Genomic DNA, 23,894 nt, shown 5'->3' with positions numbered 1-23,894 from the left:
AAGGGATAAATAATTCAAGAAGAATGTGCAGTTTGTGGCAGGGATTACCTTGACGTCAGGCAAGGGGAAGTCCTACTCATGAATGCACTGCTCAGGATGCGGGCCACAGCTAAGCACTCATAATAACCATCAATACGCTGCGGATGACACTTGAACTACTGAAACATCTGCCATCCTAAATTGCATTCCTCTTGCTTTCAAACGCTTCTAATAAATATCTGGTTACGCTTTACATTAACTGCACCTTCATAAAGCATTCATTACGCATTAATAGAACATTCAATGCACTGTCATAATACATTCATAATGCATTTATAGAACATTCATAGAATGTTCTATAACGTATCTATACTTTAACATCCTGACATCCCTTAACAGCTTTAATATACATTAATAACAAACATTAACAGATTAAATTATTATAATGTTTGCTATTATCATATAATGTTTGTTTTTAGTGTATATTAAGGCTGTTAAGGTATGTTAGAATATAAATGTATACTTCCATGCTTCTTATGAATGCTCTATATATGCATTATGTAGGGGCACTGAATGTTTTATGAATGCATTATAAAAGCATCATAAATGTGCAGTTAATGTAAAGTGTTGCCAAATATCTTTACGGTATCTTGGATGCCATGCTGGTTTGTAGCCCACTCTGTGCATTGGGAGACATGCACTGTTTCAGACTTTTAACTTAATCTCAACCCTGCTATCCAATTACTTTTCCATATTGGTGGATAAAAACCCATCATGCGCAACCAGCTTCACAGCTGCTACCGATAAACAACCAAGTTAAACCAATTAGCCCTAATCAGAAGACAACAATTGGGTTAAGTAACCTAAGTAACAGCTGGACACCTGAAACTGTTAGCTCACACCTTTATTTTTTCCTGTAAAGATTCATCAATGGTTATTTAATTAATCCACCCTTAACCCCAATAAGTACGCCTAAATCAAAAAGGCTGCCACTTAAACAACATCCCATTTCTGAGGTAAACAATAGACTATCAGCAGACTACGTGTGTTGACGGGGCAAAGGGCATAAGGACGCCAATGATTAAATCATGATATTAAGCCTGATATATTGATTTGCTAACGTATCTGTGGGTAATCATTCTTTCAGTGCATTTCAGTTTAAATGGAGCTTAACTTCACTTGGAAATAACATTTACACAACCGACGCTTTTTACACGAACATCTGCCCGTAATGGAGTCAGTAACAATGAAGCGAAATAAAAAATGATAGCGCTTCTAATATTTATAGGGGAATTATCTCTCTCACTCTATTTACACTACTTTGCCTCTTTGTGGTCATGATTGTTTACTTGCAGTAAAACCTCTTATTATCTTTGTGAATTTTAATCCCTGCTTTCGAAAGACATCCCATCTGTTTTAGGACATATTCATGTGAAACACTGAGCCCCCCCCCCCCCCCTTAGCATCCAGAGATACGTTTCCCCGGACAACCAACCACAGCTTAGGCAGGTCAGGCTGGCGATGGCCCAGGAATCCAAAACAACTGTCAGCCTCCCCCGGAAGCGAGAGACAGGCCAGGAAGCCATGCACGGTGGTGTGTTCCTGCGTCGCGAGACTGTCAGCCTTAATCCCTCAAACCGCAGCCAGCCAGGGGAAAACCGGCTGCGACCCGGTAAGGCACGCTCGCTGTATTTCAGCACAGACTCCCTGCCAGACGCGATCGCGCCTTCCATCTTTGGCAGCCGGGAGATCCTGAAGTCAGGGAGCACAGCCAGCTCGGCGAGGCCGAGCGCAAGTTGATATACAAATCGAGTAAATGGAAAAGCTGGGGTGCACTAGGCACTACAGAAAAAATCAGGTGCCAGCCATAGCAACCCAAACAAAGAACTGCCAAATGACACCAACTGTGAGGAACAGGGCCTTCATGGGGCAAAAGTAACAGGCAGGGCACTTACCAAAGCGGCATACTTTCACACACACAGCAATGAAGATGCTCCCTGGTTACGATGGTCTGTGTTATGATATTTAGACTTTAAGATGAGAATTCCAATTCTATTCTGCTTTTCACTTTCAGTACATTATTCAGTAAATTACATGCGATATTCTGTACTTTATTATAAAATAGGTTTTGTGTTAATGGTTTTGCCCAACTGTAGACTAATTTAAGCGTTCTAAGCATGTTTAAGGCAGGCTAGATAAGGCTATGATGTTTGTTAGGTTAGCTGTAGTACTGTATTTAATTGTATTTTCGCCTTACGATCGGTTTATCAGAACGTAACCTCATCGTAACCTGGGGAGCGTCTGAACTGAAAGGTCAAAAGAAGCTGAAAAAAAAACATGTTCTGTTTGCAGTGGGTGCAGTTAACACTTTGTTTATAATGAATAAAATTCATGAAATACCATGTGAAAAACGCAGGTGTTAACATAAAGTTAGAGGAAATTGCTCGCATTTGTCATTTCCCTTGTATATTACAGAAAGTGATGACTGAATAACAGGAAAACACAATGGGACAGTAAGTTTCATGGCATATTCATTGTGTTGTATTAGTGAGCAAAGATTTGGAACTAGATTGTCATTACAGATTCTGCGAAGGCAGCAGTCTGCTGGATAAAAAGGCAAATGTTAATTAACACTGAGTACATTGTAATTTAGAAAATCTTTGGCTATTTTTTTCCATTTACATAATGATGGAAAAATGATCTCCTGAATGTTTTGCTAATAATATCATCTGTAAATGGCAGTAAAATAAGTCATTATTTTCCTAACAGGGCTGCAGTGCAGTGTCGCAGTCCCAGGGTTGCAGTGCAGTGTGGCAGTCCCAGGGTTGCAGTGCAGTGTGGCAGTCCCAGGGTTGCCAGATCTCACACATCTGGTGTGCTACTCACACAAGAAATCTTATGGTAAATCTGCATTATTTCATTATAAGCTGATAATTAGCTACATCAAAAGTGTTGGGGTAGTTCGCAAACCTAGACTATTTACAAGGTAATAAAACTGTTATGTACATGTAAATGTGTGTGCAGATTTGCAGACTGGAACTGAAAATCTCATGTCAGCCAGCTGACAAAAGTTGGCAACCCTGAAGTCCGGGTTTAAGTCCCATGTGTATGGAGTATGCTTCTGTGCACGTCTCCGCTGCATGCTCTCCTTTCCACCCACAGTCAAATGACATGTACTTATTCAAACTGGAATCTCTTAATTGCTGTTAGTGCAGTGCTCACCAACCAGTTGATCACAACATGCAGACCGTCACCTTTAGCACCCCTGCCCCCACCCCCACCAGTCAGCACAATCCACCGAGAGTTGACTCCCACCCCATAACTGGGAACTTGGTACTTCTTTGAAAGAGTAGCTCTGACTGTAAAAAAACGCTGAAGACCCCACTGCGTGTTTGTGAGTGTGTTCCAGCAGTATGGATTCTATGCATTTGTGTATCCCTTTGTAAGTCTGCACTGGACAGGTGCAAGACTGCTCACACGTCCTCTAATTTTTTAAAAAAGGTTTTGGGCAACTAAGTCAGTCACCAATTAAAAGGCAAGTTCACATCCTCAAGAGAGCTAGCATTTATGTACTAGAATTACCCACCACAGTGCCACACCAGTTACTATATTTAGTGTCCTGATCCGGCCTTTTCCATCACAGCCCTGAACTGGAAGTCAAAATAACAGCCTGACCAGCAATATAATGCAAAATTAGCACTTAATCAAAATGTGTGTGTGCCTGTCTAGAAACACTTTAATATTGTCACCTCTTTCTGTTCCACCCTGTGATATTCCACAATTGCCCAGCACATATTTTCCCAGTGAAAAGTTTTTACACATCACAGGTTTTTACCACTTTTTTCATTTATTTCATAAACCGCAGATTTTTTATTCTTAAGCGTTGGAAAGTCAAGTGAACAACTATAAATGAAATATAAGTCAAATTACACAAGTTTCCTTTATAACATGGAATGAGTATGTAACAATGCATGTCTGCCGTCCTAATAACTGGTTGTATGATGGCATAGTCACATTCTAGGCTGTCCATTTACTGTAAACAATACTTAACTGTTTCATTCCATGAAACAGCACAGTATTTAATGTCCATTGTAAAAAGAATGCCTCAAATTTTCTCTGCTGTTACAACTGCTAGAGGAGGTTACTTTGACTTATCAAATATATGACATTTTCTTGTTAATAAAGGTATCGTATATCTATCCAAAATCACTTCTTCAGCTTAAGGTTGTGTATAAATTCAACAGGATATTTTAATGAAGGACTTGGGTACCTTGCTCAAGGATTGGACAGTGGAGGTCTTTCCCCAACTTAAATCTCTTCATCAATGTTGCCATTGCCAGTTGAATACACAAATAGCCTCCTTACCATCATATGTCTCTAACAAATTGACTTCCTGGAAATTTCTTTCTACTGCAGCTTCTTTGCAGGCCTCCCTAATTACAAAATGTACTGATTGTTGGCTTACGGTTGGCCTATATCGTGTCTTTATGCATTTCATGACTTTATGCTGACTCTCCAAACACTCAAGAATATTATAGTTTCCATGTACTAATTCATTTAAGTACTATCTCCAAATATATTAACTATTTTTGTGCTTACACTTAATAGAACGTGTGTTCCATGCATTTTAGAATTTAAGCTATCCAAGCTATCTGAATTCTGCTACCTGTGTGGTTAATATGAGTCGACATTGACTGGCCTACACATAATATTAGTTTTTGTTTAAAAAGGAACAGTTTGTAGAAGGATGATTTAGATTTTCTGTAAATGTAAAAAAGAATATCAAGTGCCTACATCAACCTTCCGATCCCATACACATGGGATTCCGATGTGTGTTTGAGTGGACAGTAGGGAGAACTTCAGTTTACAGAGAGAACCGAAACTCAGTCAGCAAAAGGAACAGAACCTCAGGCGACAGAATGAATAAAACCTCAGTCTACAGAGGAACAGAGCCCCACTATACGGTGGGAACAGAATCTCTGTCTACGGAGGTATCAGAACCTTGGTCAACAGATGGAACAGAACCTCAGTCTACAGCGGATATGGAATGCTAGTCTATCGAGAGAATAATACCACACTCTCTGGAGGACACAAACCCTCTGTCTACACAGGAAACACAACATAAGTCTACAGAACAAACAGAACCAAAGAAAACTTACTTCTGACATGAGTATGAAATGGTGGTGAGCGCAGTAGAAGAGTATTCTTATTTTAGTACTATATATTGGTTAACTTAGATTACAGAGTATGCAAGTTATATAACAGTACTTCACAGTAGAAGAAAATATAATTTCATACAGGAATAAAAAGACATAATGAAATCTGTACTAAGTCCATTTCTTTAAGGTATGATGTAATTAACTCATTTATTAATCCATTAGAATCCTATTACTCATACGGAGGCAATTCTAGTTTTATCTTTCCGTGATTCATAAACCAAGCCTAAGCATGCCGTTTAGAGTAAATACAGTACTAACAGCCATGTCTTGCTTCACTTAATTATAAAATGCTTTCCGAACAGATTTGATGACCAACTTCCAAGTGATGAAAATATACTGCAGTCTTGTGGACTCTGGTGTGTTTCTGTGATATCTTAACCAGTATTCCCATGGTATGTATACAAAAATATTTTTAATGTTAGTGATGACAGGTGTTCTGGTGGTGGTTTAAGTGTCTACTCAACGTGCCTCACGCTGGGAAAACTATTGAGGCATTCACTCATTAGGAAATGTTTAAAAGTAGTAACTCTCTTCACATACATAGCTTCTAATTTGATTTCCTTATATATAGTATCTAAACAGCATATTCCATCCTGAGTAGTTTCATGGGAGGCGTGAAGCTTAATGTAGAGCAAACCCGGGATGGGATGCCACTCACAGAGTACTCAGTGTAGAGATGCCAAGGAACTTAACGACACGTTACTGGACTCTGGGAAGAAAATGGACAAGAAAAATCGCTTGGGATGGGAAGATAACATGCTATCTCCACACACACAGAGCAGAGACTGGATCTGAAACTCCAGAGGAGTGAAGAAACAGCACTAGTCACTGAGCCACTCTGCAGCCTGAAACAGTGCATAAAATGCACATTCTACTCAAACAGGGTAAAATGAACAGCGCTTACCACATGAACAGTGTATGGCTGAGTGGGAAGCTCTTCAAACTTCAGCTCAAGACCCACGACAAGCCATGGATATTTTCACCGCATGCCATTTCACAGGCCATAGTAATTTCTTGTCATTGTTATCTCTTACGGCTTTGGGACGAAGTTGGTTGAAGATCAAAGGGAACAGTACATTGTCAAGCCAAGCAGCCTTTAAGTGGCTGACGACCTTTTTCAAGGATGTTAAGTGGAACTTCAACAGCTGACAGGCTACTTGGTTTGCCGTTCTTCACCCAAACACCTCAATGTATTGCAAAAGTTAACATGCAAGGTTAAAAGTTTTTGCACACCACAGGTTTTTAACCCTTTTCCATTTATTTCATAAACTTCAGATTAAGCATTGGAAAGTTGAGTGAACAACTATAAATGAAAATATAAGTCAAATAAAACAACTTTCCTTTCTAACATGGAAAGAGTATGTAACAGTGCATGCCTGACATCCTATTAACTGGTTGTGTGGTGATGACATAATCAAATTTTACATTGTACTTTACCTTTAAATGTACTAATTAACAGTTTCATTCCATGAAACAGAGCAATATTTAACATCCCCTGTAGAAAGAATGCCTCAGATTTTCTCTGCTGTTATAACTGCTAGAGGAGGTTACTTTGACGAATCAAAGATATGACATGTTCTTGCGAATAAAGGTACTCAAATAGTGAACATACTGTAAATTTATTTGTTAGCAAAGAATATTGTGTATTTTTCATAAATGTTAAGTGAGTAACATTCCAAATTTAGAAATTCTCAATTTGTGCAAAAACCTTGACTGCATGGTGGTGGATGCATAATGCAAAAATTGCAGGTTTCCATTGAAAAAAAACAAGGGAGACATACATTCCTTTTACTGAATGCAGTGTATGATATTTTATTATCATATTATTCAAAAAAGAGTTTTCTTCTTGAGCTCACTTTGTCCATGTGAGTTTTGGGGCAGCTTTGGTGGTAACTTTAGTAGATGTGAAGGTTTTTACACCTGCAAACTGCACGAGGACTTTGCATGTCATTTTTTGAAGAATTGCATGAGAGTTGGAAACATTTCCTAAAACAGGCAAAGGAATGTGGAATTTTTGGATTAATTTCCTGAGATCATTGCTGACTTGCTAAGGAATGACAGCATCTACTGCCACAAACATTGCTGTACAATGTACAATTGCTGTAGAGTCCAGAGAATACTCAATAGAACTGTAATAGTACACACTGACAGAAATGTCAATGGACAATTCTACAGTTTCTGTTTAGCTTGGTGTATCTCTACACATCGAATGAATTTCCAGGTATTCTTTCTCTGCTGTAAATATGTTGTGACAAAAGGAAAGTTTCTATTGAACAGCGTATTAATAGTCATGTTAGAAAAGAATAACTTTTTGTCTTGTAAAATATTATATGCATACACTTCAGGAAACTAATTGGAAAATAAAAACATTAACGTTCATTATAAACTAGGACAAGGTAAGATGTTTAGTTCTGCATTTGTCAAAAGATTTTGAACGATAATTAAAAAGTCTTTCCTTGAGTTACTTGACTGCAGTAATGTTAAATGAGTTGTGTTTAATTTGGCCATAATTTCCCACGAATACTAGTATTTATCTCTGATCTCACGGCAGCTGAGGATAGTCTTAGCATCATTAAAGATGTACAAAATATACAATAATACACATGGTGTGTAATCTATGGAAACTTCTTAGAAATATAATTTTGCTTTTTGTAACAATGTCTGTAATTGACTATATTCAAATTTGTGTTTTTAATGCAGTGTTGCAATACTGCAAAAGTAAACAACTAAATATTCACTTAAAATGTTCATTTTTGGTGACTGAAAGTCATTTTTATATTTATTACTAAACTGCTTGAAAATACAAGTAAAGTTAATTAGACTTAGTTAGATTAAATATGTGTTGTACTAACAGTTACATTCTAAAAATCAGTAACAATAGAAGAAGCACCTACTGTATACCACTACAGTAGCATGTTTTAACAGTAAGGTCTCAGGCAAACCCATCATGCTAAGGGACAGTATATAGGCTTCCCTCCATAATACAGTGACTTACGTTTTTAAGGCTTTGAGCAATCCAGCAGACAGCACAAAGTATTTCAAAAATTTCACAAAGGTAGCAAGGGTGAGAGTTTGCTGCGCTCCCTCTCTCTCTCTCTCTCTCTCTGTCTCTCATTATTATATATTCCCTCTGACTTCTGTAACCTTTGGAATTTGCACATACATACATGCATGAACTTGTTGGATTCACAGAAAACCTTCGGGAAGAGACCTGCAACCTTTCCATAAAGGATAATAAATCCTTCTGTGACATTTGATACCGGTATATCAGGAAAACATTCTGTCTAAACCTAATACATACATAAAGTGGCACAAAAAAGAACTAGATGCCCCTAAATAAGGTTAATTAACTGCTCTTGTTCTATTAGTATCTGTCACAATAATCCAAACACACAACGAGGTAAACGGTTTGGTTTCAGGCTATACTTCTGCTTCTTTAAACAGGACGATTATCTGATGAGATCAGTACGAATTATTCCTGTATCATACGTTATTTCATCGTTTTTATTGGTGCTTTATACACATCATCTACCCGGATTACCCCACGAAATATCTTTATTTCCTTTCAGGTCGCCTATCAAAGTGCGGGTTATTCAAGTTACTAAAATAAATCAATGAAACTGGACTTTGGCATAAGTTTAGCCTTTCTCCTTTAACATGAGCAGCACGGACTGTTCAAAATGACTGCGCCAGAAAGGGTGGAGAGAAACATCATAAGAACAGGATATGAACAGTGATATTCTTCCAGAAACCACTAAACGGATTCCTATTCCCGCGATTAAAGAAACGAAAAAGAAACAAATATCAGGCAGAGAAAAAGCTGAAGGTTTGTGGTACTTGTAGAGTTACTTAGGAATGATCATACACGCAGGCACCTCCGATCAAGGTAAAAAGTCACCTTCTTAACAGATGACATGTTGACTTAACGACAAACCACATGTACCAGTAAATTAACTAGCACGTGATACGTCACAAATACTGGCTTTAAAAAAGCACTTTTCTATCGTTAACCACACACGGGGAAATAACCGACATGTTATAGAGTATTGTTAAGTTTTTTAAAGTCGAGTCTAAATCGGGTGTATAAATTAAATCGCATGCAGTATACATAAGGTGACACCCTTTTAAATGTCATTAAATAGTTAGATTTGAAAGTTAAATAGCGACCTTCAAACTGTATATAAAATACAACGATATGACTCACCTGAATTGCTTTGTTTGTCTTAAAAAAAACTTTTCCATAAAAATGTAGTATAAAACTACGACGAAAGGGGAATATATATGGAATCCATTCGTGCCCATGTGTCATCCCAGTGCCGATAATGTGGAAATCTTTAATGATGTTTCCAATAAGTAGAAATGTATCATTTTAATCCTTCTTGAATCCCAAGTAAGATCTACTGACAACTTATTTTATTTAGTCTGTGAGTCGAATCCGGTCCATTAACTAAAGAAGCGACTTGAACTGGAAGCGATGGCTTCAAAACTCACCGGTGCACCGCAGATCCAAAACTAAATCCTACCAAAGTACTTCAGCAATACCGTGAAACAGCCACATCCTTGTGCTGTTTGGCTGAGCAGCGCTGATTTTCAGATATGCAAGAGGCGCGCGCACACACACACACACACACACACAGACTCTCTCTCACCCACCAGGGAGATGCGAAATTGAGAGCCTGCGCTCCTCTTTTTTGACCCCCGGTCGCACTTTAAATTTACTCCGCTGGATTCCAGTCAGACTGGAGGAGCACTGGGAGAGGTGTGGGGACACGCACCCGTCAGCGCAGTATGCTATTCCTGAGCGAGTAAAGCAGTACGAACAGAAAACAGGTCTTAAAATCGCCTATTTATAAATGGAAACTGCATTTGCTCTTCTTAGCGCTGCGCCGAGCGCAGAAAATTGTTGAAAATGTAAATAAAGCCTAACGCTCGCACGCAGAGAGTCTGATGTAATAATAATGCTTAAGGAAGACGCTGTAAAAACATGTCAGAAGTGTAAGCAAGAGATTGTGACATGTGTTTTTCTCCACACACACACACACACTGGTAGGTCTCTGTGTGTGAGCATGCATACATGTATACATAATATACTGGGTGTGTGTATGTGTATATACACACACGCTATTTTTAAAAAACTTTTGAATGATATACCAGACGTCAGATTTCTCTGAAGCTCTAAACAATTTAGTGAACATCACAAAACTAAATAAATGTATAAGATTGTTGCTTTCTTTCTTTTTCTTAATATCTGATTGTCTGGAGACTTCCTTCCTCAGGACCAGGCGAAATTAGGGGTCTAATTGCATCAGGGGCTGGAGCTCTCTGCGCGTTATCTAACTTGCATGTGTTTGAAGTGAAAAAGCGATCAACTCAGCAGTCAAAATAGGAAAACGGCAGGAATCCTGAAACCTAAACAGGCTTTGAGCAGTGGACTTGTGAACGTCGAGATGTGGAGAGCCTAAATTTAATCATTTCCTTTGTGTCCTGTTTCTGAGCTATTGTGATCGCATAATGCATCACATTTTCCCTCTTTTGCACAGGAAAGACTGGACCTTGCATCGACGGGTTAAACAAAAGATGCTCTCAGCTTGACAAAGACAGGAAGACCGCTGAGCTGTGTGTAAATATCTGCTTGTCTACACGTCTTTCCCCCTGAAATCTCCCTCGTGTTCTCCAGCTTTTATCGTTAAAAAATACAGTCAAGAACAATGACATTAAGCTGGTAAATAAGTAACCAGAATTTTACAGGGGGACATGAACAATGTTACAGTGTTAACAGCATTATTTTGTTGACCCTTTTATCTTGGGTGGCAGTTCAATAATAAAAAATACATTACATTTCCTAACATAAAAACATATTTTCATTTTATAAAATAAGCACTTTGCATTTCCCAGAAAAAAAATTATTGTATTAACTGTTTAGAAAAGTTTCATATGTCAAGTCACACCAACGCAAGCTTCATGAAAGACAAATTACATTGTAATCTTTAAATAAGATCAGTGTTTGTGTTTTGTAGTTAAAGTGAATTACTATGCCATTTCCAGCTTTCTTTATGGGACTATGTATCACTCTGCATTCATTAGCAGCATATCGTTTCCTTTGAAACACTGTGTACTTCACCAGTGAAACTGGGGATTCTTATGGTGAACAATATGCTTATATGTGACTGTCAAAGATTCACAAGGTAAATCCGTTCACCCGTCTTCCAGCCATTTGTCCTGTACAGTGTTGGGGGCTTGGAGTGTATACCAGACAGAACAGAGCACAAGGCAGACAAACACCCTGAATGGGAAGCCTCATACAGTAGTTACCAAATCCCCTATAAGTGTGTGTTTTTTTCAGTATCTCCCTCATCAGACCTTACTTGATTTTCTTCTTCTGCTCAGGACTTTATGGACCGTCACGGCTGCTCTTCCTCAGCACACGGCTGTCTGGTTCTGCTATAGTTCCTGAGCCGTGTATTGTTCCTGATATAGAGCTTTTTGGTGGGAAAAAGAGAGCTACCCCACATTTCAGATTTTTTTTCTTCAGTTTTTCAGTCATTCAGCCCATTTCCTCTGCAGGATTACAGCTCTTCCTGCCATTGCCCACAGTGTCACACACACGCTTCCTGGTTTTTTCTACAAATGGCATGCAGACTTGAGAGAATGCTGGGCGATGCTGTCTTAATCAGTATTCATTTCTCTCTTTGGCTCTTTGACCCTATGATCTATTTTGATTTGTTTTTGGAAAGAAATGCTTTTTCAGAACTTAAGCAATGTGTTGTAAATCAGATGAAATACTTCGGTGGTTTCATTGTGTGGCACTATCACAATCTCAGTGAATAATGCTGTATACCATGTGAATATTTTTAAAGAATGCATTTTCACGAAGTATGTCTTTGAAATGAAAACCCAAAATTGTGCTTAGTCTTTAAATGACATCATGGCCTTTTTATTTGCAAGAACAATTGGCTTCTTCCTGAACTTCCTGCACAACAGTATTTTTCGGTACTTTATTTTTTGGTTTTGCTGTGACTAGAACACAAGCCATGCTATAAAGTATAAAGTAAAAAAAAACTGAAAAGGGCTGGTAAAATTACCAGAATAACACAAAGTATGATAATAAAAATATTAGCCATAATAAATATGAGGATTTACTATGAATGGCTACCAATGGCTGGATAGTAACACTTTACTTAGAGGCACAAATACTTAGTAATAACTCAGTTACTACTGAAGTACAAATCATGAACAAATATAGTAACAAACATAGTGCTTGAGATAAAACTTGTGCCACGATTCATTACTAATGAATTAACATGAGATCAGTATGTAACTCAGACTTAGTTTGTGGTTAATTAATACATTAAGTAATAGCATAATACTATATTATTTTTGCCCCATCAAGATGAATGGCTAGATGAATTTATTGTCTTAGTTTTCATACCAATAAAAAAATACTGAACTACACACAGGAGCAAAACCCACAGGATTATCGGAATTCTTAAAACGTCAACATGAGTTGATACAGCTAAAACCCATTAATACTATTTTCTTCAATGATGAACCTCAGTTCTGTATTTCTTGCTTATTGAGTTTACGTTAAACAAATAACAGTTCAAGTGGATTTTATCTAGGTTTCTTTAACATAGTATCAGCACAAAATACTGTCATAGCCTTTGAACATAAAATAAAAATCTTTCTGGTTATAAGCTTGTGATTTCAACAAGAAGGAAAGTGCTCTATGCAGTATATATACTAAATAAATCTACGATAATGTATCATGTATAGTGTGATTCCTGAGTCCACCTTGGCTGGATGTAAAATAAATGCAGGTAGCTTTCTTTCAACATAAGGTGATAAAGTCAGCGGGAGTTACATGGACATTCTTGTCATTCTAATATACCATTAGCATTCTTAGCATAGTCCTCAGGGCACAAGCCCAGCTCTCTGTGTCGTTGGCTCTTATCATAGGGGCCTACAGGCTTTCTCAAGTCCATGTTCTGCAGTGAGGGCTGGTGTGGCCTCTAAGCAACATGCATTAATGAATTAATTACATGCAACTGCCAAATGCATGGACGTTCTGTCTCAGTGTGACAGGCACTGAAGGGTAGGCTGAACGCATGATACTGTAATACTGAACATTTTTATATGGGTATATATAGAAAGATGTGGCTGAGTTTGCATCTCTGTGTTTTTTATATTTATTTGATTGTCGTTTTGTCCCATTTGATACATTCCTCAACGTCTGCGGCCTTAGGAACGCAGTGGCCAAGAGTAACAGAATTATCTGACTTTGCTCAAGGCCATAAGCTCTTTGTGTAGGGAATGACTCTAAGCTCATTTGCCTCAATGAGCAATGGTTCACCTCAATGGCTGTTTTATTATTCATCTCCACTGGGGCTTACAGAAGTAATGGGATAATCAGATGGAAAGGACTCTCCACTCTGGACTAAATATTTGATTTAAAATAGTTGGAATACCCTCTCATGTGTTATAATGCAGCATGTTTGATTTTATACATAGAGCTGGGTGTGGGCTTGGGTCTTTGACATTCTCCTGGCACAGTTCAGGGTGACAGTTGTGTCTAGTAGTACTACAGATCTACTACAAGCAGCAGTGAACCAGAAGGAAAACAAAAGACAGGAAATGTTTGCAATGGTGTTCTATTTTTAATTTAGGGCCACACTAAAGGTGCATTGTTTTTCGTATGTATCCAGTCTGCCTGTAGAACTACGGAGCTTGCTCATAAAACTACAGTTATTGCAATAACTGTAAAAATCAGATAATGGGGAAATATGCTACAATAAAGCACATCAGAGGAGGAATACAACTATAGCCATATTGCAGGCAACTTCCGCTGTCGGAGATAAATAGGAAGTTATTATTTTTTACAGCATTTAATCAACCTTGTCGTCAGTTTTAAGTAAAGTGCTTTGCCTGGAATCTGAGTAATATTTTCAGTCGGACCGTCTTCATTTTGATGACATGCATTCTTTTCTAGACCCCATACCCTATCATTATTATAACAGATAATGCCTTTCTCTAGTGTAAACCCTGCAAAGCACAGCATCTTATTCCTAAGTATACATTTAACAGGTGTGTATCAGATGCCATTTCGTCAGTGATGTCTGTGCAACAACCAGAAATCTTGTTGCGGTGTTTGGGAAATGCTCTTCGTCCTCTGATTCACAGTGATTATGTAACATCTTTTAGCCTTTTATTGTGTGGCTAATTGCCAAAGTTTCTCTCTCAGTCGGTGCCGGGGCTAACACAGCCCTTGCACGACACACACCAAAGGACATCCTTTTTTGTGGAGTCCACAGGCCCTTCCAGAATGTCCACCATCAAACACTTTGCTATTATAAACAGTCAACCGTTTTTCTTTATATATATGTCATATATGTGTCTGTGTGTCCAGGGAAGATTAATAAAAAAGCAAACAAATAAACAAATCATATACTTACCTGGGCCATTAATTCTGTGATATACAGTAGATTATACTGACACAAGTTGTGATTGCTTTACATACTTAGGGGGTTATGATTTAACATTAATACATCATTTGACAACTTCTATTCTGAGCCAGCCCTGCCCCCCAGCCTATACACATGGAGATCCCTGCAGCCGTGAGGAATCTCCCAAGGGATGCTGGGAAAGATGTCCATCAAGCACTCCGGCAATTACATTTCCCCCGGGAAAGAATGTGACTATAAGCTACTGGGAGACAAATGGGATTCCCTAAAATGTGGATCGTACTGAAGCAGAAAAAGAGCGCATAAGTCACTGAACAAATTCTCTTGCCTCCAGAACACTGTGATTCCAATCAATGTGCTAGAAATCAACAGTGATACAGCAAGTCTTGTCTTTAGCTGTTTACATGTTCAGAAAGTTTCTGAATTTCTGAATCACCTCATCCGCAAGTGATGAAGGAATATTTATACTTCTTGTTGACTGGATAGTGTAGTATAGTATTTCCTAACCCAGTCCTTGGAACTGGAAGGGAGCAAAGATGTGCACTGTCTGGCAGGGAACTAGGATGAAGCAAAAACATTGACTGTTTGGGGGTCCTGGGGACTGGGTTGGGAAACACTGGTGTAGTAGAATACTGAGAAAATGACAATCTTTTACAGAAACTATGCAATAGGTAACATTTTTCTTTATTTTGAGGGTTGGCATCTGACACAAAATGAAATACATATATTCTTGATGTATGTGAAAACACCCTCTCCAAACTGGAATAGCACAACATTTGCACACTAACCATTTTTAAAAAAAACAAACTTTCTTATCTTCCTGAAAGGTACAATCTTACTTGCAAAAGATAGACACTGTCAAGGATGACTCTCTACTACAACGGCAGAGGGGAGCAGTGAAAGAGTTTATTTTTAGTTGTAAACTTATTCAGAAATGTTTGACACAAGATATATTGCTCCGCTACTCACAATTCACATTTCATTTGTAACACTAAGCTGTAGGCTGTTTCTTTTAGTACAGTTTCATTACCACACTTGTGAAATAAGATCTTTGGATGATTACATATCAAGAAGAATTGCATTTATCAGTGCCAGTATTCAAGGCAGAAATAATAAATCTGAAACATTACCATTTTTGTAATACGGTTTTCTTTTGGAAGTAAAAATGTTTAATTTTTATTATTTTGTATGGTAAATAATTATTTTAAAATACAGCTACACAATGCATGGAATTGAGGACAACACGCAAACATAAAATGGATACTGCACGTCATAAGTATGCATGTACTGTATGGGGCAGTAGACCTTTGTGAGGAAAGGCAATTAAAATCACAAGATAAGCGTTCTAGACATACATGTTATGAAGTCTAGAAAAACAATAAATGGACTGTACAAACAAGATAAAAGAAAAATACTGTCACTAACAAGCAAAAGAAATCTGTAGTTAGTTTGCTTCAGAATCCTCTCTGTGTTTCAGTCCAGCTGGTTATATTAGATAGTATTCAGTTCTTTAAAGAAAAACTAGCTGGGTACAATTATTGATGACACTTATACGGAGTCAAGCTGCAGTAGAATTGTTGAATAAATCTGAGCACCTTTCTTTCACAGGCTCACGATATGCATGCTGAAAAACACAATAGACTACTAAAAATATACACAAACTCAATGGAATTTGTACAATACGTGCATCACCTTTGGCTATACTTTTGGGATATATTTAGAAGTGTTTTGTTTAAAGATTTAAATATAGTATGGGGGTGTAACGTTTTATCCCATTTGATCTTCCTTGCTCTTGTATATTGATGGATTTTCTCTGTTCTGAATAATCCTGGAAAGGAAGCGTAGCAGCTCCCCTGGTCCTATGTTACATCTGAGACCTCTGCAAAAAAGTGTGTCTATATAAAAGCAAGTTAAGGAACTAAAATGAACGCATGTTTATATATGTAAATACAGACTGTATATGCACGTTGTGCTTCTGTGAAAAGAATCTAGTAAACAAAAATATATTTTTTTTACGATAATACAATTTTACAGGCTCTTGTATGCTCATGTTTTTCTCCTTGTCAACAACATTCTTTTACCAAGGATCAGCTATTTCTTTTTTTAATGTTTAATGTTATGTTAAAAGGTAGTTTAAACTCAGTGAAAAGTTTATGGCAATTTTCTTAAACACGTCTGTGTGGTAAACGCTCTATATGCCTGTTTATTTCATTTCAGAAGTTATTATTATGTTATTTACGTCTTTATTCAGATAAAATAATCACCTTAAAGTGAGCAAACATATAAATACAATGCAATTGGTGAGTAATATGTTTCAGCATAACAAGGCTTTTCATAATACGATTGTATATCGTAAACTTCTGATGAAAAACATACAGTATATACCTGAAATATTTGTGTGGCAATTGGTTGACTGGTGACTGCTTGGATTTGGCACCCAATCCATCATTTAAATGATTAACCAGATTCTAAGAAAGACTCTGGTTGAAAGACACAATACCCTCCATTTCCACTCAATAATTGGCATTCTTGGACACGCAGAATGAAACTCAAACCCACAATCACTGTAATCAACATCAATCTGTCCTGAGCTCACTTGCCGCTTGAATTACCATGGTTATTTTCCTTTATCCCCCCATGAAATAGTTTTTGAGTAACTTTCTCACTTAACTCTATCACAGGTAGTTTAAAAGAGATTTGATTTGTTAATTCTAATGCTATTAGTTATGAGTAGTCATTAAGTAATTCCTCTTATACATGATTTTCCAAAAGTCTAGAAATTGGCATGATCTTGTGGTGAATGAATTTTCTTAATCACAAAGACAGTTAACGTGACAATCGTAATATTTTACAAATACAAATATCTTAGGCACTTAGGATCTTGCCTGCCACAAGGATCTTATGGAATTATTATTTATTTTTAAATTTCAGGGACAGGTATAAATGTTAATTGTTCAGTTGTCGTAGATAGGTGTATAGAGTGTCTACAGAATGGCCATGTGGTGAATGGCGGTTAAGTTGTATGGAAGCAGTAGCTTATTGAAGTGAATGACTCATGGTTGTGCTGTGAACAAAGTAAACAAAGTCGGGAGGGTAGCTCAGTAGGCTGAATGGCTGTGCTTGTGATTGGAAAATCACCAGCTCAAATCCCAGTGGCCATGGAGTGATTTTGCTATTGGGCCCTGGAGCGAGACACTTAACAGTGCCAGAGAGACACTTTTTGAGGGGCAAGTGCTCGACCAGGGGGGTGGCATGTGCCTGGTCCTTAACCCTCAATTGCTCCAGGGATCCAGGGACTGTCTAACCCAGTCTTCTCAACTGTATGTCACACTGGATAAAAGTGTCTACTAAATAAATAAACATGTAAAAAAGAAAAAAAAAAAAACATGTATCTGCCCCCAGCAGTGGGTCATTGTGTTTGGAATGTTTGGCTAATGAAGGTGTGGCGCTGAAGCCATAATGGCAATGACCCCACAGTGCTGCTAAGAACCAGAACTTAAGAATTTTTGGTACTAGTCAACCGGGCTAGTTCAGTAAAAATGTCCACAATGTACAATGTAATTTTTAAGCATAAACAGCAAACAAGAGCCATCACATCTTACGATAATAAATTACCATGTAAAAAAGTGAATTAATCATAAAAGTATATAAGTTATAAAAATATAAAAGTATAAAAATGTATTAATTTCCATGAACAATTTAGTCATCCAGAGCGCCATAAGATGACCAAGAAGGTGGGGGTGGGGGAGTGGCCACGAGGGACGCTTCCTCAGAAGATGCCTATGTCACCTAATTGGTTGACCAATTAAAAAGTTATTTGCAGTAAATATCATTTATTATTTCCCATAAACAGTTCACTCATTCTGAGTACCACGTGGTTAGATAGTCAGTACATAGTAGATTCTTAAATTGCAATTTACTCTTTTACGACGTTGTGGTTTTTGATTGATATTTATGCTTGTTTTATAGATAAAACAAATGAGCCCCATGCGTCATGAGCAATGTGAATGACTCAGCACAGGTTCGATTACCTGATTAACTAGTCGGGTACGTTACGATCCTGTTAGGTTGTTCGCATGGCTCCGGCCTTTTTCATATTTTTTGTGTGTTTTGCAGGGTGCTCAGTAGATTGGTGGTGCCTCAGAGGAGATGGGAGGGGCTATAAGAAGCATGGCTCAGCAAGGGCGAGAGCCTGGCGCTCTCACTCTCATGCCTGCGTTCCTGGGGAACTGACCTAAACTTACAGCCTTCTGTGGGATCATCGGCTGCCTCTCTTCTCTTAATGATTATGGTTCTTTATATATATAGTTATTTAATTTATGTTTATATGGATTGTTTCTACCTCTACGTAAATAAATATTCTTTAGATGTGAAGGTTAAGGTATGGTCTCCCTTTCATGTTGGGTCTGCTTGAGCCTTACAGTCTTAACAGGTATAAATATGTGTATATTTATTTGTAGCTTGTGTGTGTGTGTGTGTGTGTATATATATATATTACATAGTGGGACCAAATGTTTCAGGTTCCCACAAAGATCTGTGGACACAATCAAAAATTAAAAATGCCAAAAGTCTCGTAATTTGTTTGGTTACTTATGGTTAAGGTTAGGGCTGGGTAGGGGTTAGGGTTGTCAGGTTGGGATTACAGTTTTCCCCATAGACATGAATGGAGAGTCCCCCCAAAGATATAATTACAAACCTGTTTGTGTGTGTGTATGCACACACTGTATGTGTACTGTATATGTACAGTAACAACGTCCTAATTTAGCTGGATCCTTTTTTAATTCATGTAATATATATATATATATATATATGCATACATAAGTGCATATACTTGTGCATATATTTGTATTTTCATCTTCAAATTACATTCATTAAAATAGGACCAGGCTAAATCAGAATGCTGTTATATATTAGTCACAAACTGGCATGCTGGTCAAATGAATTTTAGTTACATGGTATTTTTCATGACAATGTCAGTGGTAATGGTCTTTTTCGCAATAAAAATGTCCTATCAGAGATAAATACCACTTTATTAAAAAAGTGCGTAACACTATATTTAAGGCCATGTTTTTAGTAATTTACAAACACATTCATAACGAATAATAATGCATTCATGAAGCATTAAAACATGGTTATAAATATTTATAAAAAGGCATGACATATTATAGTCATGTGTATTATGCATTATGAATGCTCCACGAAGCTCTCCTCTATAATGCACTATAGATACCTTTATAATGTACTACCAAGCATCCTTAATGCTCATATCAAACATTATAATGCCTTTTCTCAAATAAGCTATAAGACCACAGACTGTATTTACATCTTTTCCCTTCTGACCTTGATCAATTACTGGCAAAGAGTGCCACCAAATGGTTTGAGGAGAGCACGTCCGACCACAGAAAGGCATTTTTTTCACCAGTCGTTTAGACGTGTCTTTCCAACAGAGGGTGATGTTGCACACACAACGATGTGAGACGACCCTCAGTGCCGGCCTCAGTCTATACAGTTCTCTGTGCTGTCACTACTCAGTAATATATGCCAACTTTCCCATTCTGGATAATAACCATTAATGCACATAACTTGCAAAGGACTTGTCTCTGCTTTTGAGCGACGGAGCCGCCTTTCTGTATATGGTAATGCTTTACATTAACTGCACCTTTGTAATGTGTTAATAATGCATTCATAGGATATTCAGTGCACCTTCATTTTGCATTCATTATGTATTCATAGAACATTCATAAGTAGTATTTAAGTATACCTTAACGTCCCAGCATACTTTAACGGTGTTAATATACTTATATGCACATAATATTATATGATAATAATAATAATAATTAACATCATCGTATAATCATATAATATTTGCTATTAAAGTGCTTTTTAAGGTATGTTATGGTATTAAGGTACACCTAAGTTATGTTGGGGGTGTTAAGGTATACTTACATGCTCTTATGAATGCTTATGAATGTTCTATGGATTCGTTATGAATGCATTACGAAGGTGCACTGAATGTTCTATGAGTGCATTATAACCGTATTGTAAAAATGCAGTTAATGTAAAGCATTACCTTGTATATTAATGTTGTAGAGGTCATGGAGATTCAGGAGAAGAAAGGAGAGTGTATGACAACCATCCCCAAGACAGATGAGTTTTCAAGTCGAGAAAAGACATGGATGGCTCTCTACTCTAGTAGAACTAATAGATAATGGTGAAAATGATGCTGTTTTGTAAATGCAGCAATCTGCAGTCAATCCAACCCTACGGGTGTTGAAACAGGTAAGATAATTCTACATTCCCCAAAGATCTGTGGGTCTGTAAATCATTGGTATCCTTTAACAATCTCTGTGCCCCCCCCCCCGCCCCCTCCCAGGATCCTTTAACTTCCCCCCCCCCTCCAGAAGCACAATTAGCCAACAGCTGATAAGTCTTTAGCATCCCACCCATCCCCCGTACCAGGCCGAACCTTCCCCCATCTTCCCCTTTCACAATACCCAGAAGATTATTTTGCATTTTAAGCCAATAATATTACATCACATTAGCGTAATGCTATACACATTTAAATTTGATTCAAATTCAATATTTTTCAATCAGTTGTTAGTCAAGTAACAAAATAAACACAAAGCATCTTATGATACTTACGTATGTAACTTTAGCTTGAGCCCCCGCGTCAGGTAGCTTTGGAACAAATTCTGGACGGCAAGGATATTTATTTATAAACTCTCCAACTTAGATGGGTAATTTACCAGAGTACAAGCGACATAATTTGACTGCCTCAGGCAAAAATAACATGGATAAAGGTCACAAACGCAAAATAAATGGAAAAAAGAAATATGTTTGTGAATGATTTTTTGAATGGTCTGTAATTTTTACATTTTGTGCATGATTGCCTGACAGCAAATTAGCATCAAACCAATTGCTTCTGACAGCTGTACAACCTCTTGTGACTATTAGAAAAGTCTGATAAACCAGCAGTATTGTATTTTATTAAAGGGGACAGTGATCTTCTGTGACTAGTGACAGGTATATACTCTCCTTAACCTTAGTCCTGTGTTAGCTCTCTGTTCCTGTCTCTTATGTTAGACGGGTCAGTGCCGACCCGTGTCTTAAATCAGCCATAAAATACCCTCAAAACAATTATTTATCATCCAATTTGTTTCTTACCTCTTGATTACCTTGTTAGGCTTCCTTATCCATGAAAAGATTGGTTTTAATATTTTGGGTGTGGCTTTCTGGACCTTTCTTTTGACAGCATGCCTCTCGTTTTCAATAAAAAAAATATGGAAAAGTAAACCTCAGGTGAATTATATAAATAAACTGAATTGGTCTTATCTTGCCTTACATGTATGGGCATGCCTTGCCTAGTGAAAAATGTTTTAATTTATTTTGTTTAAATAGACAAAGTCAAAAAGCCTTGATGCAGTACACAAATGTATGTGGTGCTTTTATGCATTTCAGACTTACAGATGGGTGGGTGCCGACCCCAACACCATAGCAAAAGTTAAGCAACATACTTGTGTGATATTTAGCCATTATAGTATTTTCAAAGGAACATCAAAAGAATGGCTAGTTCCATAATAACTTTACCCTAATGTATTGTATGTATCAGAAATTGCTCTTCCCATGAAATTAGAACCTTTCTCTTGGTGCAATTAAACTCTGGGTCCAAGATAAGTTGGTGCTGTAATGGACAAGCTCTATGGCAGGGCAAGTCTTTAAAATTTAAATCATGTAGATAAAAATACTTAAATATTTATGTAGACCAATTACTTAGCATTCAGCATTCATTTGTATCATATAATGTTAATATTTTTCATTGTTTATTTAGTTTATGCCACTGAAAACATCTGAGAATTTACAATAGATTTTGTGCTAAATTTCAGCTACTATGGACTTCAATCGTTTTAAATGTTAATTTGCATACCATACAAGACTATGTGCTCTTCAACAGGCCTACTGTATATTTTCAAAAACTGTAATTCCGGCACAGAAGATTTAACTAAATTTCATGACAGTGAGTGAATAACGGTACAGTTCTTTGTATCAGTCAGCTTTGCTGCCACAAGATCCAATTAGTCAATCCATAATGTGATCAGACTAGTCTGGATGGTCTCCAGTCTGGTCGCAGTTAAGTAATTTATGAGGTAATGACACTTCGAGAGTTAGCTACTTAGTTTGGCACATAAAACAAATGAGGAGAGATAAATGTTGATAAATCACACATAAATCTGTTCTCCAAAATCACATAAAAAAAAGTGAAAATGATGTAGACAATTGTCTATAAGGACAACAGAATGAGTGCTACCAAGCATACTGTTAGTTATGGACTTAAAGTTTTTTGCCAAGCAATAAACCTTATGGTTGCTTAAACCCTGTCTTTCATGTATCTGTTATGACTTCAGCATACTTTTATTTAATTTCCCACAAAAGGAATACATCTATAAAAATAATTTTAAAGCCAGTCATGAAATCTCAGAAACCTTTCTTGTTTGCACAGAAATAAAAAAATGGCAGCTGAACCATAATAAAGCCATTGACTGAACAAGGAAACACCAGTGCTTAGATTGGGTTTAAAAATGCAATAGCTATTATGAAGCACTGACCATAGGTATAGAGCTAGTATTGAACCAGAGTGGTCATGTTGTTTTTACAATTCCTTTAGAGCCCCTTCGTGTAAATTCTGTATTCTTCTTTAAGGAAAATATGAGCCAGGATTGAAACAGCTACAGTGACTGTAGTCAAAGACGAGAACCTTTGGACCCCAAAGTAGACAAGAAGAGGAGCATTGCAGAGCCATTCTGCTATTCTTACAAGCATGGCAGCTGCAGACATAATTAAAGCGGCAGCTCAATGTAGGAAACGATACAGCGGCAATCAGGGCGTCGTGACACAACGAAACTAAATTGTGAGTCACATGTCCGTTTTGGTAAATGCATTGTACTGTGCCTTTGTTATTATAATTTTTATACATGTACTGGGAAAAAACATTCATCTATTCAATCATCCTCTGTAACCGCTTATCCTGTTCAGGGTCAATGTAAGCTTGCAGTCTATCCCAGGCTGTTCAGGGATGCCACTCCATCACAGGGAACAGAGTCACACTCCCAAACTCATACTCTATGAGCTATTTATTTACCTCATGTTCTTCAATTATTCACTGGAAAGTATCTTAGCATATCAAACACATCACTGGCCTGTTTCACGTAGCAGGATTTCTTGCTTAGCAGGATAACTTATT

At 37.4% G+C, this 23,894-nt stretch overlaps 1 protein-coding gene and 3 long non-coding RNA genes across 7 annotated transcripts in view; 3 read left to right on the top strand and 1 right to left on the bottom strand.

Moving 5' to 3' along the window:
- LOC111859836 (rho guanine nucleotide exchange factor 9) overlaps positions 1-10,097 on the bottom strand; it is a 71,468-nt gene extending 61,371 nt beyond the window's left edge. For 2 of the 3 annotated variants that reach the window (XM_023842857.2, XM_023842859.2), the window contains exon 1: positions 9,403-10,097. The gene's annotated coding sequence lies outside the window, so the exon portion shown is untranslated. The remainder of the gene's footprint in view (positions 1-9,402) is intronic. The other variant, XM_023842858.2, reaches the window with a different exon arrangement.
- On the top strand, positions 1,507-2,807 carry LOC111859838 (uncharacterized). The gene is made up of 3 exons (XR_002841908.2): positions 1,507-1,651; positions 2,455-2,492; positions 2,749-2,807. It is a non-coding gene; the product is annotated as an uncharacterized lncRNA (long non-coding RNA).
- Positions 2,860-6,446, top strand: LOC140593178 (uncharacterized). The gene is made up of 3 exons (XR_011993440.1): positions 2,860-2,880; positions 5,501-5,590; positions 5,976-6,446. It is a non-coding gene; the product is annotated as an uncharacterized lncRNA (long non-coding RNA).
- LOC111859837 (uncharacterized) lies at positions 8,811-12,582 on the top strand. Of its 2 annotated transcripts, none has more exons than XR_002841907.2 (3): positions 8,811-9,084; positions 10,739-10,818; positions 11,586-12,582. It is a non-coding gene; the product is annotated as an uncharacterized lncRNA (long non-coding RNA). The 2 variants fall into 2 exon arrangements; XR_002841906.2 differs by having other exon boundaries at positions 8,814-9,084; positions 10,739-10,814.
- Positions 12,583-23,894: the final 11,312 nt, after the last annotated feature.

This window comes from Paramormyrops kingsleyae, chromosome 10, assembly GCF_048594095.1.
Source record: "Paramormyrops kingsleyae isolate MSU_618 chromosome 10, PKINGS_0.4, whole genome shotgun sequence".
In the NCBI taxonomy this organism is placed as follows: Eukaryota; Metazoa; Chordata; class Actinopteri; order Osteoglossiformes; family Mormyridae; genus Paramormyrops; species Paramormyrops kingsleyae.
Note: the sequence above shows the minus strand (reverse complement) of the source record. Positions and strands in the feature narration are given on the sequence as shown.